Raw genomic sequence first — 19,642 nt, 5'->3', positions numbered from 1 at the left:
CATGAAAAGTCCTTTTAAGGGAAAAAACAAGGCAAAGAGTTGCCTGCAAGGAAGGAGAAAGCTCCCTGCCCTGAAATCCTAAGGGCCACACCATGCCTCTTGGTCCTTACCAAGAAAAAAGAAATACCTTATGTAGTTGCAGGTAGGAAAAGCTAAAGGCTGCACCATGAGGAGTGCATATTTAAAAACAAACTGCAAGCCAGGCTCATACAGCACCGCACAGACCTAATCATGAGCTCTGCCTCACCTCCTGGCACCCTCTCCAATAAACTTACTCTTGTGTAAAAGCAGACAGATTGCAATTCAAATCTGACTATAGAAAACAGCGTTTTCCCCAGATCACTCTTCTAATCCTGTTTTGCTATTTTGTTGCCTTGCAGTTACTGCAAATAACCAAAACCACCATTTGCATAACCGGAGAGTGTAAACCACTGATACTGTAACACGCAGCCAAAACCAAATTGTGATATTTCAGGACAACATTTGAGAATATGCCACTAAGTATTAAACCTCATTTTGAACTAATAAGGCTTCTTAACTTGTAAATCATCTTGTCTGTGTTTACTTGGATTAGAACTTGCGATAGTGTTACCAGTAGCTTTGAAGGCCAGCTGGCTGGCAAAGAAAAATCACCTTCTATTATTTTGTGAGGACAAAGTTCATCCAGAGTGCAAAGCCAGGATTGGGAATCAATATGTTTTTCAAAGATTTACTGTTCCCAAGGGCAGCTGGTACAGTCTCCAGCTTCTTACAGGACATTGGTGGGGTTATAATACACAACTCACTGATAGTTCCACCATAAACCTCTGGGCAGCCCAGTGACCAAATGGAAATCATAAATAGAACAAAGCAAAGCATTTCAGACCATCAAAATAACATGCAATCTGCAAGTCTAGATCATATATTTATACTATGGCTAGTCTGGGCTTGTGGTGCAAGTATGACATAAGGGAGGATAAGGTGGCTGGAAGACCACTTGACTAACACAGCAGTGTGCCTCATCATTGTGGGGCTGCAGCTCCCCAGTGATTCTGGAGACATCTCTGTTATAGCACACACCTCTCCCCCCCAGTGTTATGCTCAGGAGGCTCCCCAAGCCCTGTGTTGGGGCCAGCTTGGGGACATTAAGTTGTTTTCCAGAAACAAGCAAAACGACTCACTGCAGGGTCCTTAATAAGCTCCACAGGAGTTCCAAATTTCTGCATTTTGATGGTCCTTGCACCAAACCTGCTGGCAGGCAGGAAAATCTAGAGGTCCTGTTCAGGAGGGATGGGTGCTTACATCATGCTCCGAACAAACATAAGGTGAAGGGGCGCTCCCAAAAAAAGAGCTGCACGTAACAGGGAACAGATGGGGACAAATGAAAGATGCATGGAAGCGAGGACCAAAATACCACAGAAACAGCAAAGAGCAATACAGAGAAAAATAAGTAACACTAGTGGTACGCTCGCTGGTGAAGCCTGCAGTTTTTCACAGCAAGACCCCCAACACTGGGCATGGAGCACCAGCAGCACAACAAAACACTGCTGCGGCACACAGTACCCCATCCTCACTGACTCATTTCCTCTTCCTTCTCATGAGTGCTCTCTCCACAATCTCAGCTCCACCAGCTACTGCAGTTAAGCCGTAGACTGGGGACAGGGAGCAAGGCAACAGCAGCCCTCACCGTCTGAGCCAGCTGCCAGAACACAGCTCCCATTCCCCAAGGAAAATGCCCTCCTGCCAGACCTGCAGGGCCAGCAGCCTCCCAGAGAAGATAGTGCTCACAGCAGCCCAGAGGACAAGAGGTATTCAGATCTCAGTGCATGCCTTCAAGCCAGGTTTAAAACCTCCCCAAGGATGAGTGGCAAGAGACTCTTCGGGAGCCTCCAGACTTCCCTCAGAGCTGGCAGTGGCCTCTGGCTGCTCTGCACCATACCATAGATGGCTAAAGCACAGGACGGGGACTAAAAACACCTAAGGTTTACCTTTTTATCTGCCACAGATCAGTTCATGCCTGATCCTGATGCAGAGACAGTAATGCTTGCCATGGGGCCAGACTCACTGTGTTTTGTAGGATGCCAAGGCCATTGCTGGCACAGCAGCAGGATGGAGAGCGAAGATCAAACAAGTGTTCAGAGTAGCATGAAGGCAGTTAAGCACGTTTTTTCATTAACAGGGTATGATTTCTTCATGAATAATTATCTTTCCCTAAGGTAATGATTAATGTTGCTGCAGCAGACTCCTATACACACCCAGGTGTGCAGCAGCCAGCAGGCAAGTACAGGCAGATGCTGCCTGCCTGAGCTGGACAGGCCGTAGCACACGCTGCCTTGCACCTCCCCTCCCCTGCATCTCCTGCAATTAACACAATCCTAACAGTAACGCAGCAAAATGCCAAATGTGCTGCAAGCTGGCAGTTAACATCACTCCACACCAGGTCTAAGGTGGGCTTTCAGATCTTTGCACTACCACTTGGCCTAGTTTTGAAATCATCCCCACAGAGAAGCTGCAATAAAAAGGAAAACTTTCCAGTGAAATGCGATCTTTGGCTCTCCACCCTGCTTCACCAGGCTCCTGACGCACAGCATGACCCAGCACAGTCCTGCCCCATCATGTCCTACCGGTGCAAACAAGTGCTTTGGGACAAAAATGCTTCTGCAGACCTGCGACGTTCTCCCTGTAGACTCTGAAAAGGAAACTACTGTGTATTTGTAGACTGGAGGCTTTCACACACACACATGCTAATAAAAAGATACTCTTTGGGGACCATTAATTATCTTAAGACATGTATTTCCTCATTTGCAATCAGATAAAGAAACCTTGATAGAGGGATGCAGATAGTTAAGTTTAGACTTGGGCCACAGCCACTGTGACCGATGCAATCTCCCAAGCTGTACGGAGCACCCAGAAGCAGCACTAGTGCATGGAAAACCTCAAATTTTAGCAAACAAGTGCTTTTTCCGTGGGTATTGCTTCAAAATACAGCTCAAGCAGAAGTACACATGATCTTGCCAGCTGCAAGGTGGAAAGGTGTTTCTCTTACATCTGCTTTCAAGACAGTATCACAGCAAAAGAGTTAGTCTTAGAAAAAAATTAGGCTGCAAAGAGAGTAAGTCGCATGATCCAACTTTAATCCATAGGCTTAAAAAGTAAAGCTTGTGAACAAATATGCTTCTTACAAGGTACTGGCAAGGAGCACAACCTTAGAACTGCTCCCTGTGGGCAAGCCACCCTTTCATGCAGTGAGGTCCCAACTCCAAGTGCCACACAGGTCTCACAGCTGTACCCTGTTCACCCTCTACACCAAAATGCATGGAAAAGGATTTAGCAAACTGTCTGTCGGATGTTCAGTCACAGCTGGAGTGAGCCTGAACAGTAACCAATATCATCAACACACTCATACCTCTGACCCCCAGCAGTACTCTTCATGAAGACAACTGAGGATCAGCATCACATAGATTTCAACTTGTGGTGGACCATTATAGAATGATAGAATCACTAGGTTGGAAGGGACCCACTGGGTCATCGAGTCCAACCATTCCTAATAATCCCTAAACCATGCCCCTCAGCACCTCGTCCACCCATCCCTTAAACACTTCCAGGGAAGGTGACTCAACCACCTCCCTGGGCAGCCTATTCCAGTGCCTAATGATCCTTCCCGTGAAAAAATTTTTCCTGATGTCAAGCCTGAACATCCCCCGGTGGAGCTTCAGGCCATTCCCCCTTGCCCTGTCCACTGTCACTTGGGAGAAGAGGCCAGCTCCCTCCTTTCCACAACCTCCTTTCAGGTAGTTGTAGAGAGCAATAAGGTCTCCCCTCAGCCACCTCTTCTCCAGGCTAAACAACCCCAGCTCTCTCAGCTGCTCCTCATAAGACTTGGTCTCCAGTCCCCTCACCAGCTTCGTTGCTCTTCTCTGGACACACTCCAGAGCCTCAACATCCTTCTTGTGGTGAGGGGCCCAGAACTGAACACAGTAGTCAAGGTGCGGTCTCACCAGTGCCGAGTACAGAGGGAGAATAACCTCCCTGGACCTGCTGGTCACACCATTTCTGATACAAGCCAAGATGCCATTGGCCTTCTTGGCCACCTGGCACACTGCTGGCTCATGTTCAGTCGGCTGTCAACCAACACTCCCAGGTCCTTCTCCTCCAGGCAGTTTTCTAGCCAGACTTCTCCTAGTCTGTAGCACTGCATAGGGTTGTTATGCCCCAAGTGCAGGACCCAGCATTTGGCCTTGTTAAACCTCATGCCATTGGCCTCAGCCCAGCGATCCAGCCTGTTAAGATCCCTTTGCAGAGCCTCCCTACCCTCCAGCAGATCCACACTTCCACCCAGCTTACTGTCATCCGCAAACTTGCTGAGGGTGCACTCAACGCCTTCATCCAGGTCATTGATAAAGACATTGAACAGAGCTGGACGCAGTACTGAGCCCTGAGGAACCCCACTTGTAAATGGCCTCCAGCTGGACTTAACTCCATTTACCACCTCTCTCTGGGCCCGGCCATCCAACCAGTTTTCAACCCAGGAGTGTGCGCCTGTCCAGGCCAGAGGCTGACAGTTTCTGAAGCAGAACGCTGTGAGAAACTGTGTCAAAGGCTTTAATGAAGTCCAAGAAGACTACATCCAGAACCTTTTCCCCCATCCAGCAGTTGAGTCACTTTGTCATAGAAGGCGATTGGGTTGGTTTGGCAAGACCTGCCTTTTGTGAACCCGTGTTGACTGGGCCTGATCACCTGGTTCTCTTGCATGTGCTTCATGATAGCACTCAAGATTACCTGTTCCATGACTTGCCCTGGCACTGTAGGTCAGAGTGACAGGCCTGGAGTTCCCCGGATCCTCCCTGCAACCCTTCTTGTAGATGGGCACAACATTAGCCAGCCTCCAGTCTAGTGGAACTTCCCCAGTCAGCCAGGACCACTGGAAGATGATGGAAAGGGGTTTGGAAAGGACATCTGCCAGCTCCTTCAATACTCTTGGGTGGATCCCATCCGGCCCCATAGACTTGTGGGAGTCTAGCTGGGCAAGCAAGTCTCTAACCGCCTCCTCTTGGATCACGGGAGCCTCATTCTGCTCCTCTAACTCCTGGGTTTGTGCACAGGGGGAACAACTTTCCTTGCTATTAAAGACTGAGGCAAAGAAGGCATTAAATACCTCAGCCTTGTCCTTATCCCCTGTCACTGTTGTTCCTTGTGCACCCAATAGGGATTGAATATTCTCCCTAGTCCTCCTTTTCTTGTTAATGTATTTGTAGAAAGATTTTTTTATTATCTTTCACAGACTTAGCCAGTTTGATTTCTAGTTGGGCCTTAGCCCTCCTGATTTTTTCCCTGCATGATCTCACTTCCTCCCTCTAGTCTACCCACGACGCTCGTCCCTTCTTCCAAGAGTCACAGACATTCCTCTTCTTTTTTATGCCTCTCAAGCTCTCCCTACTCAACCAAGCTGGTTTTTTTCCCCCGCCGGCTTCTCTTCCGGAACATGGGGATGACTTGCTCCTGAGCTGCTAGGATTTCATTTTTGAAGAGCGCCCAGCACTCGTGGGCTCCCTTGCCTTTAAGGACTGTCTCCCATGGGACTTTGCTAACCAACCTTCTGAACAATCCAAACTCTGCCCTCTGGAAGTTTAATGTGACTGTTTTGCTAATCCCCTTCTTCTTCTCACCTAGAACTGAAAACCCTATCATCTCATTATCGCTTTGTCCCAGGCGTCCCCCAACCATCACATCCCCCACAAGGCCTTCTCTGTTCACAAACAGCAGGTCCAGGAGGGCACCCTCCCTCGTCGGCTCACTCACCAGTTGTGTGAGGAAGTTGTCTTCCAGGCACTCCAAGAACCTCCTAGACTGCTTCCTTTCTGCTGTATTGTACTTCCAGCAGATATCAGGAAGATTGAAGTCTCCCACGAGGACAAGAGGTAGCGATCTAGAGACTATCCCCAGCTCTTTATAGAAGAGCTCATCAGCTGCTTCTTCTTGGCTGGGTGGTCTGTAACAGACTCCCATCACAATGTCTGCCTTCTTGTGGGCTCCTCTGATTTTAACCCACAGGCACTCAGTCCCTTCCTCACCGTAATTGAACTCAAGGGTATCAAAGCACTCTGTAACATAGAGGGCTACACCACCTCCTCTCCTACCCTTCCTGTCCCACCTGAAGAGTTTATACCCCCCATGGCTGCACTCCAGTCATACGAGTCATCCCACCACGTTTCCGTGATGCCAACAACATCGTAGTCACCTTGCCCTACAACTGCTTCCAACTCCTTATTGCCCATGCTGCATGCATTGGTGTAAATGCACTTCAGCTGGGCTGGCAAACCTTCAGCCCTCATAAAGGGAATAGAGCTCATTCCCGATTGACTGGTCCTTGGAATAACTAACTCCACAGTGTCAGTTTCATCCTTACTGTCCCAGGTATAATCGCCCCCACTTGCTCTGAGGTGATGTACTGGCGGTCCTCTCCAGAACACCATCTCTCAGTTACTGGAGTCCCACTTCCAGGCTCATCCCCCTCCCCCTTCACATCTAGTTTAAAGCCCTATTTAAGAGCCTACCATCACCCTCTGTACAGAAAATATTCCACCTTTGTCCAGCTAAAAAAAGCCATCTCCATACACATACTCTGACATAAAACCTATTTACAGGCAAAAATGGCATGCAGAAATGAGGAGACGGAGCTGTATTTTGCATACTGACACACCCTGCAAGCAGCACAGTGGGATTGCTCTTGGAATATAAATCACTTGCCCCTGCCGAATTTTTAAACTCTGCTGTCCAAAGCCTTCGGTGACAAAACAATGACTCACACAGGACCCTGCTTCCTACCCCAGCACTGTTCCCTGTGCCATGCCTGAAGTTCTCAGGCACCCTTTCGACTGCACAGAAAGTTTTCTTAAAGCCCTGCAAGAGGAAAAGAGAAGCATTCCTGGCATTTACTTTCTGAATGAACAGAGAGCTCTTCGTCCGTCTTCAGGCAGAGGATTTCCAGCCACTTCCAAGTCCCTTCAAATCATGAATCTGGAGGAAGGACAAACAACCAAGCCCAGGTCCATCCTCAGCATAGTTGCGGACTTGGCTCCATCACCACCAGCAAGCAGCGTCATTCAAAAATGCTACAGTGCAACCGAGAGCATGCTTTGGCTCAACAAAAAATATTCCTACCATCACCACACTGCAAACTCTGACCATCCAGGTCCACATAGCTAATGCTGATGCTACACAAAGGCACAAGGTGCTTTGGGAAGAAGGCTGGAGCAAGCCAAGACTCCTGGCTCAGCACATCTTCCAGCAGCCGCTGCTCTAGGGTTTACCCCAGGCCAGGAGGGTTCAGAAACATCAGTTCAGAAGTTGCAAATGCCACCAAAGTAGCAATCAACACGAGCAAGGACAGAGGCAGCAGTTTGACAGAAATGGCTTTCTGAGAGGAAAAGCAATAAATGTAGCTTGGCGTGCTGACCTCACCTCCTGTAAGCAGAAAACAACAGGCTGAGCAAAGAGATGCCATTATCACACAGAACAAAAAAAACCCCACCAGTTTAGACACACACGTTTGAAGTATCAAACCTAATCCCTCTGGGCCAAACTTTAAGTACATTTCTAAGGCTTGACCGCCCTCCTCCTCTAATCAATTTGACAGAAATTCCCCTTCTGCTACACAGACCCCAATTTCTCCATGCACACAGACCACTGTGGAGCCTGGGCATGCTGCAGCCAGCCAACCCCTCTCCAGATGCTACAGGTAACCTACAAGGAATTTGGGGAAAACAGCCAAAATTGGCTACTACAATTGAAAATTCTGGGGTTTAACGCTTTCCACAGAGCAACATGTTTCAATGTTTATTCAAACTAAAATTTGTGCCCTCCCATCCTTCTGCTTCTTATGAGGGATTTGGGGCTACCTTGACTCTACTCATTGCACAGCTTGTCTCACCATCACTGATTCAGAGAACACCAAGAAGTATATATTGAATTTGTCAATTAACTGCATCATGAATTTGGGAAAATCCTTGAGGGCTGCCACTTGCATGTAGGTAAGTGCAGGAATAATTTGCCCTCTGACCAGGGCTGAGAGGCGCTCAGCTCTGGGCAGCTCACTTCCCTTGCTTGAGCACTCTTTCGCATTTTTGGCAAATATTGTTTTTATTTATGGTGCAAAACCTCCAACAGATGTGAAAGATGCCGTTCAGGGCCTAAGAAGAAGTCTTCATGCTCTGAAAATGCTCTGTAGACTAGTCTTGAGAAAACAGGATCATGAGTCAGCACATGTGATTTTAAAGGACCAAATTTCCATGGATGCGGGCGATTCAGGGTCATCCCCTGGAACTCTGTCAAGAGGAAAGACCTGCCGCAAGCTGTCCAGCCTTCAGAGCAGAAAAACTGCAGCACTGCCCCATCTCGCCCCGAGCCTGCAGTCACCTCCTCCTACTGCCCAGGCTCTCCCCCAGCTCCTGGAAGGGCAGACACGATCCAGCTGAGAGGCAGGCAAAGGACTCCAGTAGAGGAGACCACACATCCTGCATGGTGCTTCCCTTGTGCCTGACTCCTGCCTCAGCCTGCCGAGGGTTCACAACGTGCTCTAGGTACTCTGAAATTGCCAACCAAAAAAAAGGTATAAAGAAACGTCCTCCTTTGCCTGCTGCTTGCAGCTAGACTAGACTTTTTTAGGGTTAACAAGATAAAGACACAATTTCACTGTTAAAGTGAAAGCCTACACTGACATTTTTAACAGCCAGTATAGCAAAGGAGAAAGCACTAACAGGTTGTGTCTAAGATGAGCGTCGCTCCACAGGTCTGCATGGCTTCAAGAGCCACACCTTCCTGCTGCTTATGACCAACAACTTCACGCAGGAATGGAGGTTCTCACCAACACAGCCCAGCACTTGTGCACGCCATAGAGCTGCCAGCGCAGGACAGCCCAGACGGAGCAGACCTCTACAGCCGTGCTAACAAAATCCATTGCCAGAAGGAGCCAAGGTTTACTACACTGTGCCCATCTTGAGGGACCCCAACAGGAACACAGATGGCCACATACAACCTGACTTATGGAGGTCTGACATCAACCCTGGCTAGTAGGAACAGATGCACCAGGGTTCTGCCCACACCCAGATTAATTAGTAAGCAAATAAAAATCTGTTATTTCAAACCAATTCCTGGCTCTGAGTGCTTGAGCCCTGCCTCAACTTGACACCAAAGTCAAGCATGGCAGCATGTCCCCAGAACCCCAAGCTCCAAACTGCATGTCCAAACACCCATAGCCTCTAGAAAGCCTGAAGTCCAAGCTCACATCCAGATCTACGTGTTTGGGTTGGACTTTGCACACAAGAAGCAGGAAGAGCATTTAAGGAAAATTATACACCATCTAGTTGAGTAAAACATATCATGTTTATCGCCTCCATGCTCTCAGGGAACAGGAGTGGCAGGGAAAAGATTCCCTTACACATGAGCAGCAGAAAGGGACCGAAAGGACAGGGTAGGGACAGAGGTGCTTTGTCTCAACATCTCAGCTCAAAGAAAATGGTGCTGGCAGTGACTGTGCCTTTTCCTCCCCGGCCACTGAAAAGGAAAAGAAGAGAGCAAAATTAGTCACGGCAAACAGCAACCAGCAAAGAGAGAGGTGAGAACGAGGAGACTGCAGGTTTCCTCCAGCAGAGAGGTGCCAATTCAACATGCAAAGTGACTACACAAGACCCATGAACGGTAGTTAAGGAGAAGGGCACACGCATTTGGAGCACTAACATGGAATCTTCAACATCTCTTGATTGCACATTCAGCCTACACATACGTTTTCATGGAGGACCAGCATCAGACATTCAAAGGAATCCATCCCGGCCACATGCACAGGCTGACGAGCTGCTCCAGCTTGAGAGGGCATCCCCAGCACATTACACTGCCATAGACTTGCTGCAGCACTGGGAACGGCACACAGCAGAGCTCAGCTCAGCTCCGTGAGCCCAGCAACTCCCTACCCGCAGCAGGACTGCTCCCAGGGGAGTCTCACATGAACACAGTCCTCCTAGCAGCCACACTGCTGGTGCCCTATGGGCCATATAGACATAACCTACAGCACATTCTTAGTCCCAATGACTGTAAAAACAGCACATTCTCTTTGAGCAAACCTGTAATCATTGCCTAATCCATTCATTACGGGACTGTTGCTAATTTTGAGTACTATTTCCAAGGAATTTGGAAATATTGGGCGAAGGGTTGCCTCTGTAGAAGAGCAACTGAAGTGGCAGCAGCAGTCCAGCCCGCTGGTCCAATGAACCAGCCACCTCACCCTTCTGCTCCCCGCCCAAGTTGAGATTTATTACAAGAATTTGCAATGGTCTGTGAGACACTGTGAGTGTTGGCCACACTCCCAAAAGCTGAGGAATTGCTGAATTGAGAATTGCTTTGGCTGCTTAATCTCAACAATCAGGGATGCCAAACAAGCCAGCAGAGTCCAGGTTTACTTTAATTACTGCTCAGAGCATGCTGCTCTAGTAAACAAACACAAAAAACAATTCTTGTTTCTTCCTTATATTTTTTCCTTTATACAATCTGAAATGCCTGAGACAGAGACAGTAAACGCAGCCTTGATGTGCCATTTTTACAGACTCACTTCTCAAGCATAAACAATTTCAAACAGTATGTAAACTCATCTTAGTAGCTATTTCTAACAAGGTGTCCACCTACTTACAGCCAGATAATAATGTTCTGAGTGGTAGGGAGACTTCTGGCCCAGCCCAGGCTCCCTTCCTTGCTCCAGAGCTCTTGGGGTCTCTGCAAGATGTGTGTCTTGGAGTTGCAAAGTGAGGTCAGCACAGCAACGCTGACTGCAGTCAGTCACTTTCTACTTAACAGTGACCACTAAAAAAAACCACGGACCAAGCATGAGCAAGATCTGGGATATCTCGTAATGTTCCTGAGGAAAGCTTGCCAAGCACCAGGAGAACGCCATCACTGTTCTCCACACAGATCTGGATACTGTTTGCAAATCACATTTCTCCCTTTTTGTGAGGCTGAGCCGGAGAATCAGTAGAGGATGATGTCCCCTGAAGAAATATCTGAGTTTAAGGCAGGGATATAGTGGATGTACGTACCAATTGCCAGACTTCACATCATCTCCTACCACTTTATCTTTATGGATAAATACCCTAAGACTGCAGAACCTCATGTGAAGCCCAGAAAAACGATCACTTAAGAACTTCCAAAAGTTGAAATTATCTATCCGAACTAGGCAGGCAACATTTTAAGAGTTACGAATGCTTTCAGCAGACAGTCTCTGTGCCCACACAGGACACCACACAAGCCCACTATCACCTGCTAACCTTACAAGACCACTGTTTGCATTAGAACAAAGTACTTCTGCTCACGGGCAGTCTCTGGGTTTCATTCCTCAGCTCAGAAAAAGCTTTCAAAGAGCTCCTTGGCTCCTGAAAGACAAACCTAGAGCCTTTATTAATCCTCTTAGCAACTGAAAGGCACATTTCTCCACTGTTTGTCCATTCGTTGCCATCAACATTGCACCAACAAGAGGAAGGTACAGCAATGGTGCATCCACAGAGTTCTCCAGACCCAAGAAACCTTTGTCCACGCTACCAGCTCAGTCTCTCCAGCACACCGGGAATAAATTTCCAAGCCCTACATCTCACATAAATCTCTTTAACGAACAAGGAGCCAAACATCTGTGAGTTGTCTGAATTAGCGCGAATATGGCAGACTGAAGAGCAAACTTTTACCGCCCTGCGGCCTTCAAATTTCTTGTTTTCCTCAGGTTCATTAAATATATAACAATCTGTTACCAGAAGATGGTTCCTACGTGCACTGGCTGCCAAGGAGCTGGATTTGATAGCTCTGGAAGAGATGAGGGAATGTGCAGGGAGGAGAGGGGACTCTTTCTATTTCAGCAAGGGAAGGAGAAGATGGTCTGCAGCCACCTTGCCTCCTCCAGCAACTGCCTGCTGCATGGGAAGGCTGCTTCTGACATATAAAGCTGGTGCGGCCAAAGCTGGAGGCCATTTTGGGAAGCTTTGAGGGGAATAGAGCTGAATAGTGTGGGACACGCAGGGTGAAATGCCTTCAAAAGCCAGGGATGTCCTGTGGCATCACGCCAGTTGGGTGTGATGACCATACCACGTACAGGTGGAGAAATCAGGCTCTGCAAGGGTTAGTAATACCCATCAGCAGACCTCTGGGCACCAGGCGTCCCCAATACTTGGGGAAATCAGGGGTTTCTCACAGCCACTGGGCAAGACTGGCAGCATGGGGCCTGGGCACGCAGCAAAGGCATCACCAACACCAGGCTGTGGGCAGAATGGTCTGCTGCTGTGATAGGGAATAATACAGGAGGCTTGACCTTCCCTTGAAGGAAGTCTTTTGCTATGAGGAAGAAGTCAAAACAAACACTCACTGACTGTGTTTACTTGTTTAAATCAAAGTCAAAGCATCACCAAAAAGCACCCAACAGCATTTCCACAGAGTCATTCATTCAGAATTTGGATTTGGGTTTCAGCTGCTGTTTTTAATATTACAGGGAGACACTTGCAAGGTTGGAATAATAAAGAATCTGTTGCTATAACACATGCCCAGCTCCTGCAAGGTGTCAGCAGCACGTAAAGCCCAAACCTCCTGCAGGTCTGGCTCCTTTGGGGGGTCCCTGAGGGCTGGGCAGTGAAACATTTCCCCACAAGCCACTGCAACTGCAAGCCTGGGGTACAGCTTCAGTGAGCTGGCTCTCCCTGCCCCAAAGCAAGGTACCCCACCAGGCAATCATCCAGTTGAAGAAGTAATGCCTGCAGAGGAGAATTTTCCTGGTTTTGGGATGCTTCATCTCCTGGAAGTCCCCAGTCCCCATGCAGCCGGAAAGGGTTGGGATGAGCTCCACTATGGCTTGGCACCAATAAAAGCCTAGATTTTGCAGCCTGCCTCAGAAACACAAGAAAAAAAAACATATCCAGCAGTAAGTGGAAATGAAAACAGTTCCCAGTTTTATTAGGGCTGACAGACACACTATGCATTAGAATGCAAGTTAAACACCAGGCTCTGTCAGAAAACAAGGTACAAGGGATTTATAGACATTAAAGACAGCAAGAAGTCCCATCGACAACTCTGAAGAGTGAAAGAACAGCTGTAATGATGCAGAAAAGGGAGAAACAGTCAATACATAGTTTAACGCTGTCCTAAAGAGAAAGCAAAATGATATAGGCTATTTTGTCGAGAGTAATCTGGGATGATTTTAAACAGCAGGCACTAAACATAGACCTTTCTTAAACAACAGCTCCAGATAATTTACACCTTCAACCTTTATAAGATTGTGCCAAAAAGTCTTCTGAGCCAACACTGCCACCACTCCCAGAGGACAAGGACAAGCCAGCATGGCCAACGTGACAGCCCTGAAAAAACGAGCCCTGCAAGGCTCAGGTTTCAGTAAAAGGACAGAGTCAGGAAGCACAAGGAACAACAGCGAGAAGAGAGCTCTCATCTCAGTTGATGTCTTTGTGCCAGTAAAGGGAGCGTTGGTCAAACAGACTTCACTAAAGCACACAGAAATGGATAGCAATTATCAGTATCTGCTTAAATGAGGTACCGCGAACAGACCTGGGAATAAACAGGCAATGCCAGCTTCAACAGAAACCAGGCTTTCACCTTACATCACATAATATTTCTGGCAATAATTGGCAAGGGAAATCAGTGCAGCATAAGTGACTTCAGCACTAAATACGGAGAACAACAACTTGATGACAAAGAAGAGGCAACCAGCACGCACTTTTAACTGAGATGTTGTTACATCTTAAAAAATCACCTGCTTAAAAGATACTTGCCTTGGAGGCAAGGGTATGTCCCCAGGCTCCTGCACTGCGCAGTGGAATACCAAGGCACTTGAACTGCATAAACTGGGGTTCTCCAGAAGAAGAGTTGTTATTGCCTCTGTGTTCTGCACCCCATGACTGCTATGGGGATCTGAAGCCTCCTGACATATCTGATTAAGGTCTGGAGAACATCCCAGGAGTAAGTGAGGGGCTTGAAGACACAGGGACAAGGCAAGACTCAGGGAACATGGAACGGTAACTGCTCAGCAACAACCTGGCCACCTTCACAGAGGGAAGGAGGTGCCGAGCAGATCCTTCAGGGGCAGCAGAGCAGCAGTGTAACATCACCAAGTACTGCGGGAAGCTGAAACTATGCAGGTTCAGAATAAGGGCAAAGTGCAGGTTTTTTCCTGAATAGCATAGACAATACTCATTACAATAAATTAACAGCACAACAAATGACTGCAGCAGGTTCTCCATCCTCACTGCATTTTTATCTCCACACTGGATGGCTTTTCTAAAAATTAATTCCAGCAAGAATTAATTTGGAAAATTACTAGAACTGCTGATGCAAAGTGCAGTCTTCAGGAGCGTGGGTGGCTCTCCTGCCCCCTACCCTGCGCCTCCAGCAAGCTGCAGCACCCCCCATGCCCATCAGCCCCACGTCGCAGTGTCATCACCAGGATGGCTTGTGCAACACCAGTAAGGAGGGCTGACCACCAGCCCCTGCGCGGGCTGACCCAGCTCTCGCCTCACCCTAACACAGCTCCTTTTTAATCTGCCATCTTCACGTGCATTGTGGGGGTACACAAGAGGCAGGCACAGGGAGGGCACCAACAGCACAATCCATCACACTGGAGAGCTGGAATTTTTTTAATTAAGTTTAAACACTTAGGAATTCACATGAAACTTCTGTGAAAAAAGTAACCTACCAACAACACAAACTATGTGCAAATGAAAATGTGGGTGACAGTTTCTAAATGAAGCTATCAATAGCTGTAAATCTTCATTAACCACAATGCTTTCACTCCTAGTACCATCCATTGCACTGTATTTCAATTATAAAACAACTCATAGTCCATCTTTTTTGGAGTTAACAGAGAGGCTACAAAATCAAATGTGCATATTTTTAATCATAGAAGATCTTCGGCTTTTGTATACAATTGTAGCTTTTGGTATCTATTTAACAGTATTAAACCTGTCCTTTCAAAAATACTATACAATATTCATTTGTAATGGCTGGGACAGAAAAAGCATGTGGTAATTAAGTTAACAATAAATATACTTGAAATAATTTTACAGCACCAACAACTACCCGGCACACTAGGAGGCTATTTTCTGTAACATCAAAGTAAGCACACAAATACAAAATTCAGAGTCATTGTGACTTTCCCCACATCACTTGAAATGAGAAATTGCTACCATCACCTGGCCTAACTGTGCTGCTAGGCTGTCCTAAACAGAGACAAGACTAGTTGCCTTCATTAATGCTGCTTTCCTTCCCCAACCTTTCCCAGCGGTGCAGAGGAGTAACAATGATGCTGATTGCACAGCTGGGGTGACAGAGGCAGTGGGGCACGAAGGCTCCTCTCCGGTCACTACAAGAGTCATCACAGGGACAATCACAAAAAAAAAAAGAATTTCTTAAATGTAAGTAAGTGCTTTAAGTTGTCCCTGAGGAGACTCTGGATTTAGGAGCAGGATGAGGGATGTGTCTGCTTAACTCCCAGTCCAGACTGGCCACTGAGACCAAAAGGAGTTGCTGATGTACCTTGATGGCAGCATCATTCTGCTCCACCACCCCCAAGTCCTGTTTCTCTTCTGCCATCAAAAGGATTTCTGGTCCTTCATTTTGTGGGCTGGTTTTGAGCAGAGAGGAGAGCTCGTTTTCCAGCTGCTGGTTCAAAGTTTGCCGGATTTAATTTTTTACAAACCCTAGGAGACGTAATGATACGTAAGCACAAAACAGCCACAAAGTAAAAGTCTTCTCTCTACTACAGTCTCATACCTACCACACAGCCCAAGGGATGCCTCAAACAGACTACAGAGGAGTGACACCAATGATGTTGATATATTTGACCCTCTAAAAGCAGAAGCCATGACCAAGTTTCCCCTGGGCGTTTTCCTTTGAGGGAAGGTATAGAAACTCAATGCACCAGAACAGATTTTTTGCACTCACTCAACCAATTCTTAAAATATTACTCAAATACAGCAGTTACAAAGCGAAACCCACACTGGTAATCCCCATCCACCTACGGAGGGACCCACAGCCTGCGGTGCCAGGAGCAGCTGCACTTTGTGCAAGCTTCAGTGCTCCTCCAGGACAGTCTAATAGTCTCCTCCTTCCATGCATTTCAACACAAACTTCTAACATACCAAATCCTATAAATCTTTCACAGTACGTGTTAGATGCATGATACGGGATATCTTACATATCTAACATATCAAATGTCACAGGCACGGATCAAGCACCTGAAGCCAGGAGAAATTCCAGATGTAAATCAATTGCAAGATGACACTTCTTATTTTCAATCCGCACATCACCTGTTGATGACTAAAGGCTCACCCATCCACAGCTTGTACTATCAGAGCTCCCACCACCCTGGTGGGGCTTCAGGAATAAGCTCTTGCTGGAGAATTTTTGTCTCTCTGAAGGCAGACAATTTATAAAAGTCTGGAAAAGCAAAACAGCCCAAGGATCTGCTCTCCAGTTCACTGTACCAGAGCCATATTCTGCATTGCTACTCTAAGCAAATAGCCAGTTGTGGGCAACTGAGCTGCCTTGTAGTGTGACCTTGGAAAAGTCATTCTTCATAATTATACCACAGCCACTGTTCACACGGATCCTTGAGTGCAGAACTGGAGCTCCAGGGCACAGGTTCGCCACTGCCCCAGCCATTTTCAAGGAATTTATGGAAGGTCTGACTCCCAAAGAGTGCAGTGGCACTTGTGCTGTGCCAGGGTCGGTGGGGAGCAGGCTCAGGCAAGAAAGGCAACAGCGGGGAGCAGCCTATCAGACTTAACGACCCAGCAGGCTCGCAGGCACAGATGAGTCGCTTGGTGGAAAATTCCCTTCTCTTGGTCTGATTAGTTTATATTTAGCTCTCTGGGGAGCAGACGCGCTGGAGGAGCTGTTGTTTTGGTGATATTTTTGCACAGCCCAGCAGGAACCCCTGCAACGCAAACCACAACGTGCTAGGGAGGCTGCAAAGAAATGGCTATCGCCACCTTGCCCCACAGCAACACTGGACCAGGCACATGAGACTGCTGACAGTCACAGTGCTCTGCTAGCCATCAGACCTCCTTTTTTTTGTTCTGATTCCCTGAGTCAGCGGGCTTGCTTCCTCTTCCTCCCCTCTTTGGGAGAGAAAGAAGCAAAAAAACCATCAACCACGAAGAAAGCTTGCTTGAGCAGCTACAGAGAAGCAACCTCCGAGCTCCTCTGCTGGCCTGGTCTCCCACAGCCATGGGAACAAAATGTGGGCTATTTCAGCTGTAGTTTTGGTGAGGGCAGATCTGATGCAAAGACTCTGTGGCCCCTCTCCCTCCCGTGGGACAGAGAAAGGAGATTCAACCTCTCCCAGCTGAGCTCTCCAAAGAGTTATGCACATCTCTGGCTCCTTGCCCTGCTCCAGCCCAATGGTCCAAAGTCTGCTCTGCCACAGATTAATGTTCATTAGGACTATTCCCAGGAAAATCATTCGCCAAACCATGTGATAAATGAGGGGGAAGGAAATAAGACCAAAATCAGCCTTTTCGATGTAAGGTACCCTCTTTTCTACTTGCGATTTCACAGGGAAAGCACAAACAACTCCACCCAGAGGAAGATCAAGAAAAGAAACTCTAGCCAACGTTACCAAAAAAAAAAAAAAAAAGGCAAGAAAAGCCTCAAACCACATAACTGCCATTTAAGAAATCAGAAGTCAACTGGTAACAATAAAATGGACAAATTGGATAAACCTCTTTCCCCTCCATCCCCCCTCAGCACATGGTCCATCACAGCTGTTCTACACAGAAATACAGGTGTTTTGGCAAAAAGCTGTATGTCTCATTCTATTTCCTGAAAGTGAAGGAAACCCTTGAAGCTAAAATAATTAATTACATATAATTAACTGAAGCAGATTTGGGAATTTATATCGCTAGCTGCTTTCTTATTTGCATGTGTGCATAATTATGCACATGTATTTACTTATGCAGGTGAAAATAACTGAAAATTAGGCAGTGCTAATCAGTGCTGCCTGTCCCACAGTCTGCTTGATCTCCATATATAAGAACCTGCATCTCATCCAGGTCAGTTATCAATTGATCAATTATCTACTGAACCTATTTGCTCTGATATTACATCCGAAGTTTTGGATTTGACAGCATGAGCTCTTACTGATCTTCCTCCGGAAGGCCATCTGCTTTCTGTAACTATAGTGGTTCTCGGAGGACTTGGCTTTGCGTAGGGCTGGAAGTCATAAAAGTCTCCCTCCCTCCTCTCGGTTTACCCTGGCAGCAAGAAAGCCTGGATCCAGAGATTCACCCACAAAATCACCAGCACGCGTGGCCACGCGTGGCAGGGCATCCCAACCATGAGGCTGCCGGCAGCCTCCACCTTTGAAGCGGAGAGAAGGAAACAGTTCCACGGCAGGTTGTTTCGGTTGGGTGCTTCTGGTTGGGGTTTTCCCCCGACTTTCAAACGCAAAGCGGCTGCGTCCTTCTCTAAGAGAAGTGCCTCCAGCCTGGGGTGAACAGCCTCCATCCCGGCTGCGCCCAGCACCGTGCCAGAGCCGGCTCTAACACACCCACACCCATCCTCAAGCTCCAGAGAGCTTCTAAAACCGAAGAAATAAATCAGAGGCTCTCGTCAAACATACAGTGAGCCACGACAGGTAAGGACAGAGAAAACCGCGCTGAAATTCAGGTTTTTAATTATCACCCTAATTAATCTGTTTTGCGACCCACGCCAAATATTTTCTCTAGAAACACTACCTACGTTGTTTTGGGGTTTCTTTATTTCTTTTTCCAGCCCTCGGCCAACCCCTGGTGAACATTTCTGCCCGCACCAGGGTGGCGCGGAGGGGGCCCGTGCCGCCTGCCCCGCGGCCGGACGGGACGGGAGAGACGGACGATCCGCTCGCCGCCGTACCACGCACGGCATTACTGACACGGCTACCTCTGCCGCTCGCAAGTAGTTCTTAATCTGTCAAAACAGACTTTTATTATTGTTCGAGGATTCAAAAGGAAAATATGCACATCTGGTTTCAGTCGCAAACCGAGGTCTGGTCCGGTCTGTTTCATAACCACCCGCGCTCCCTCCTGACTGCAGGGACCTCCCGGGGGTCGCGGTGCGGCGGGCGCGGGGACGGCGCCGCTGCGACCCCGCTGGACGAACGGAACCCGAACGTCACCGCGGAGAAAATCCTCCTTCGCGAAACCCCCGCGCCCGAAGCCGCCCCGTGCGGCCGGAACGGCACCGAGCACGGAGCCCAGTCCGCGGGCTGCTCCCCGCACGCGGGACCGCACGTGTCCGTCGCTCCGGAGGCCGAAGAGGCGCGGCCGCTCCCGCCCGCCGAGCCCCGCCGCGGCACCCCCGCCGCCAGCCGCGCCGCTCCCCTCGCCGCTCACCGTGCTGCCCGCGCGCCGCTGCAGCCGCCGCCGCGGGCGGGGCGGGCGGAGGAAGCGCCGTGTCACTTCCTGAGCAGGGCGGGGCGGCCCCGGCACCCACGAACAACCCACCCTTTCACCTCCCTCTTGTTCTCCACCGCTTGTTTTGGGAAGCGGCGTTAGAGAGAACACCCGATGAGGAAGGCGCTCGGAAGCCTGCCGGGCTTCCCGGGAGCCGCTCCGACGAAGCTTCTCATCCATCCATCCATCCATCCATCCCTCCC

At 48.3% G+C, this 19,642-nt stretch overlaps 1 protein-coding gene across 1 annotated transcript in view; it reads right to left on the bottom strand.

Annotated features, from left to right (window-relative positions):
• Positions 1–19,442, bottom strand: part of FAM53B (family with sequence similarity 53 member B) — a 54,008-nt gene extending 34,566 nt beyond the window's left edge. The window contains 1 exon segment of the mRNA XM_054071012.1: positions 19,380–19,442. The gene's annotated coding sequence lies outside the window, so the exon portion shown is untranslated.
• Positions 19,443–19,642: the final 200 nt, after the last annotated feature.

The sequence above is a fragment of the Cuculus canorus genome, chromosome 7 (genome assembly GCF_017976375.1).
Source record: "Cuculus canorus isolate bCucCan1 chromosome 7, bCucCan1.pri, whole genome shotgun sequence".
Lineage (NCBI taxonomy): Eukaryota > Metazoa > Chordata > Aves > Cuculiformes > Cuculidae > Cuculus > Cuculus canorus.
This window is presented reverse-complemented; position numbering and strand designations above follow the sequence as displayed.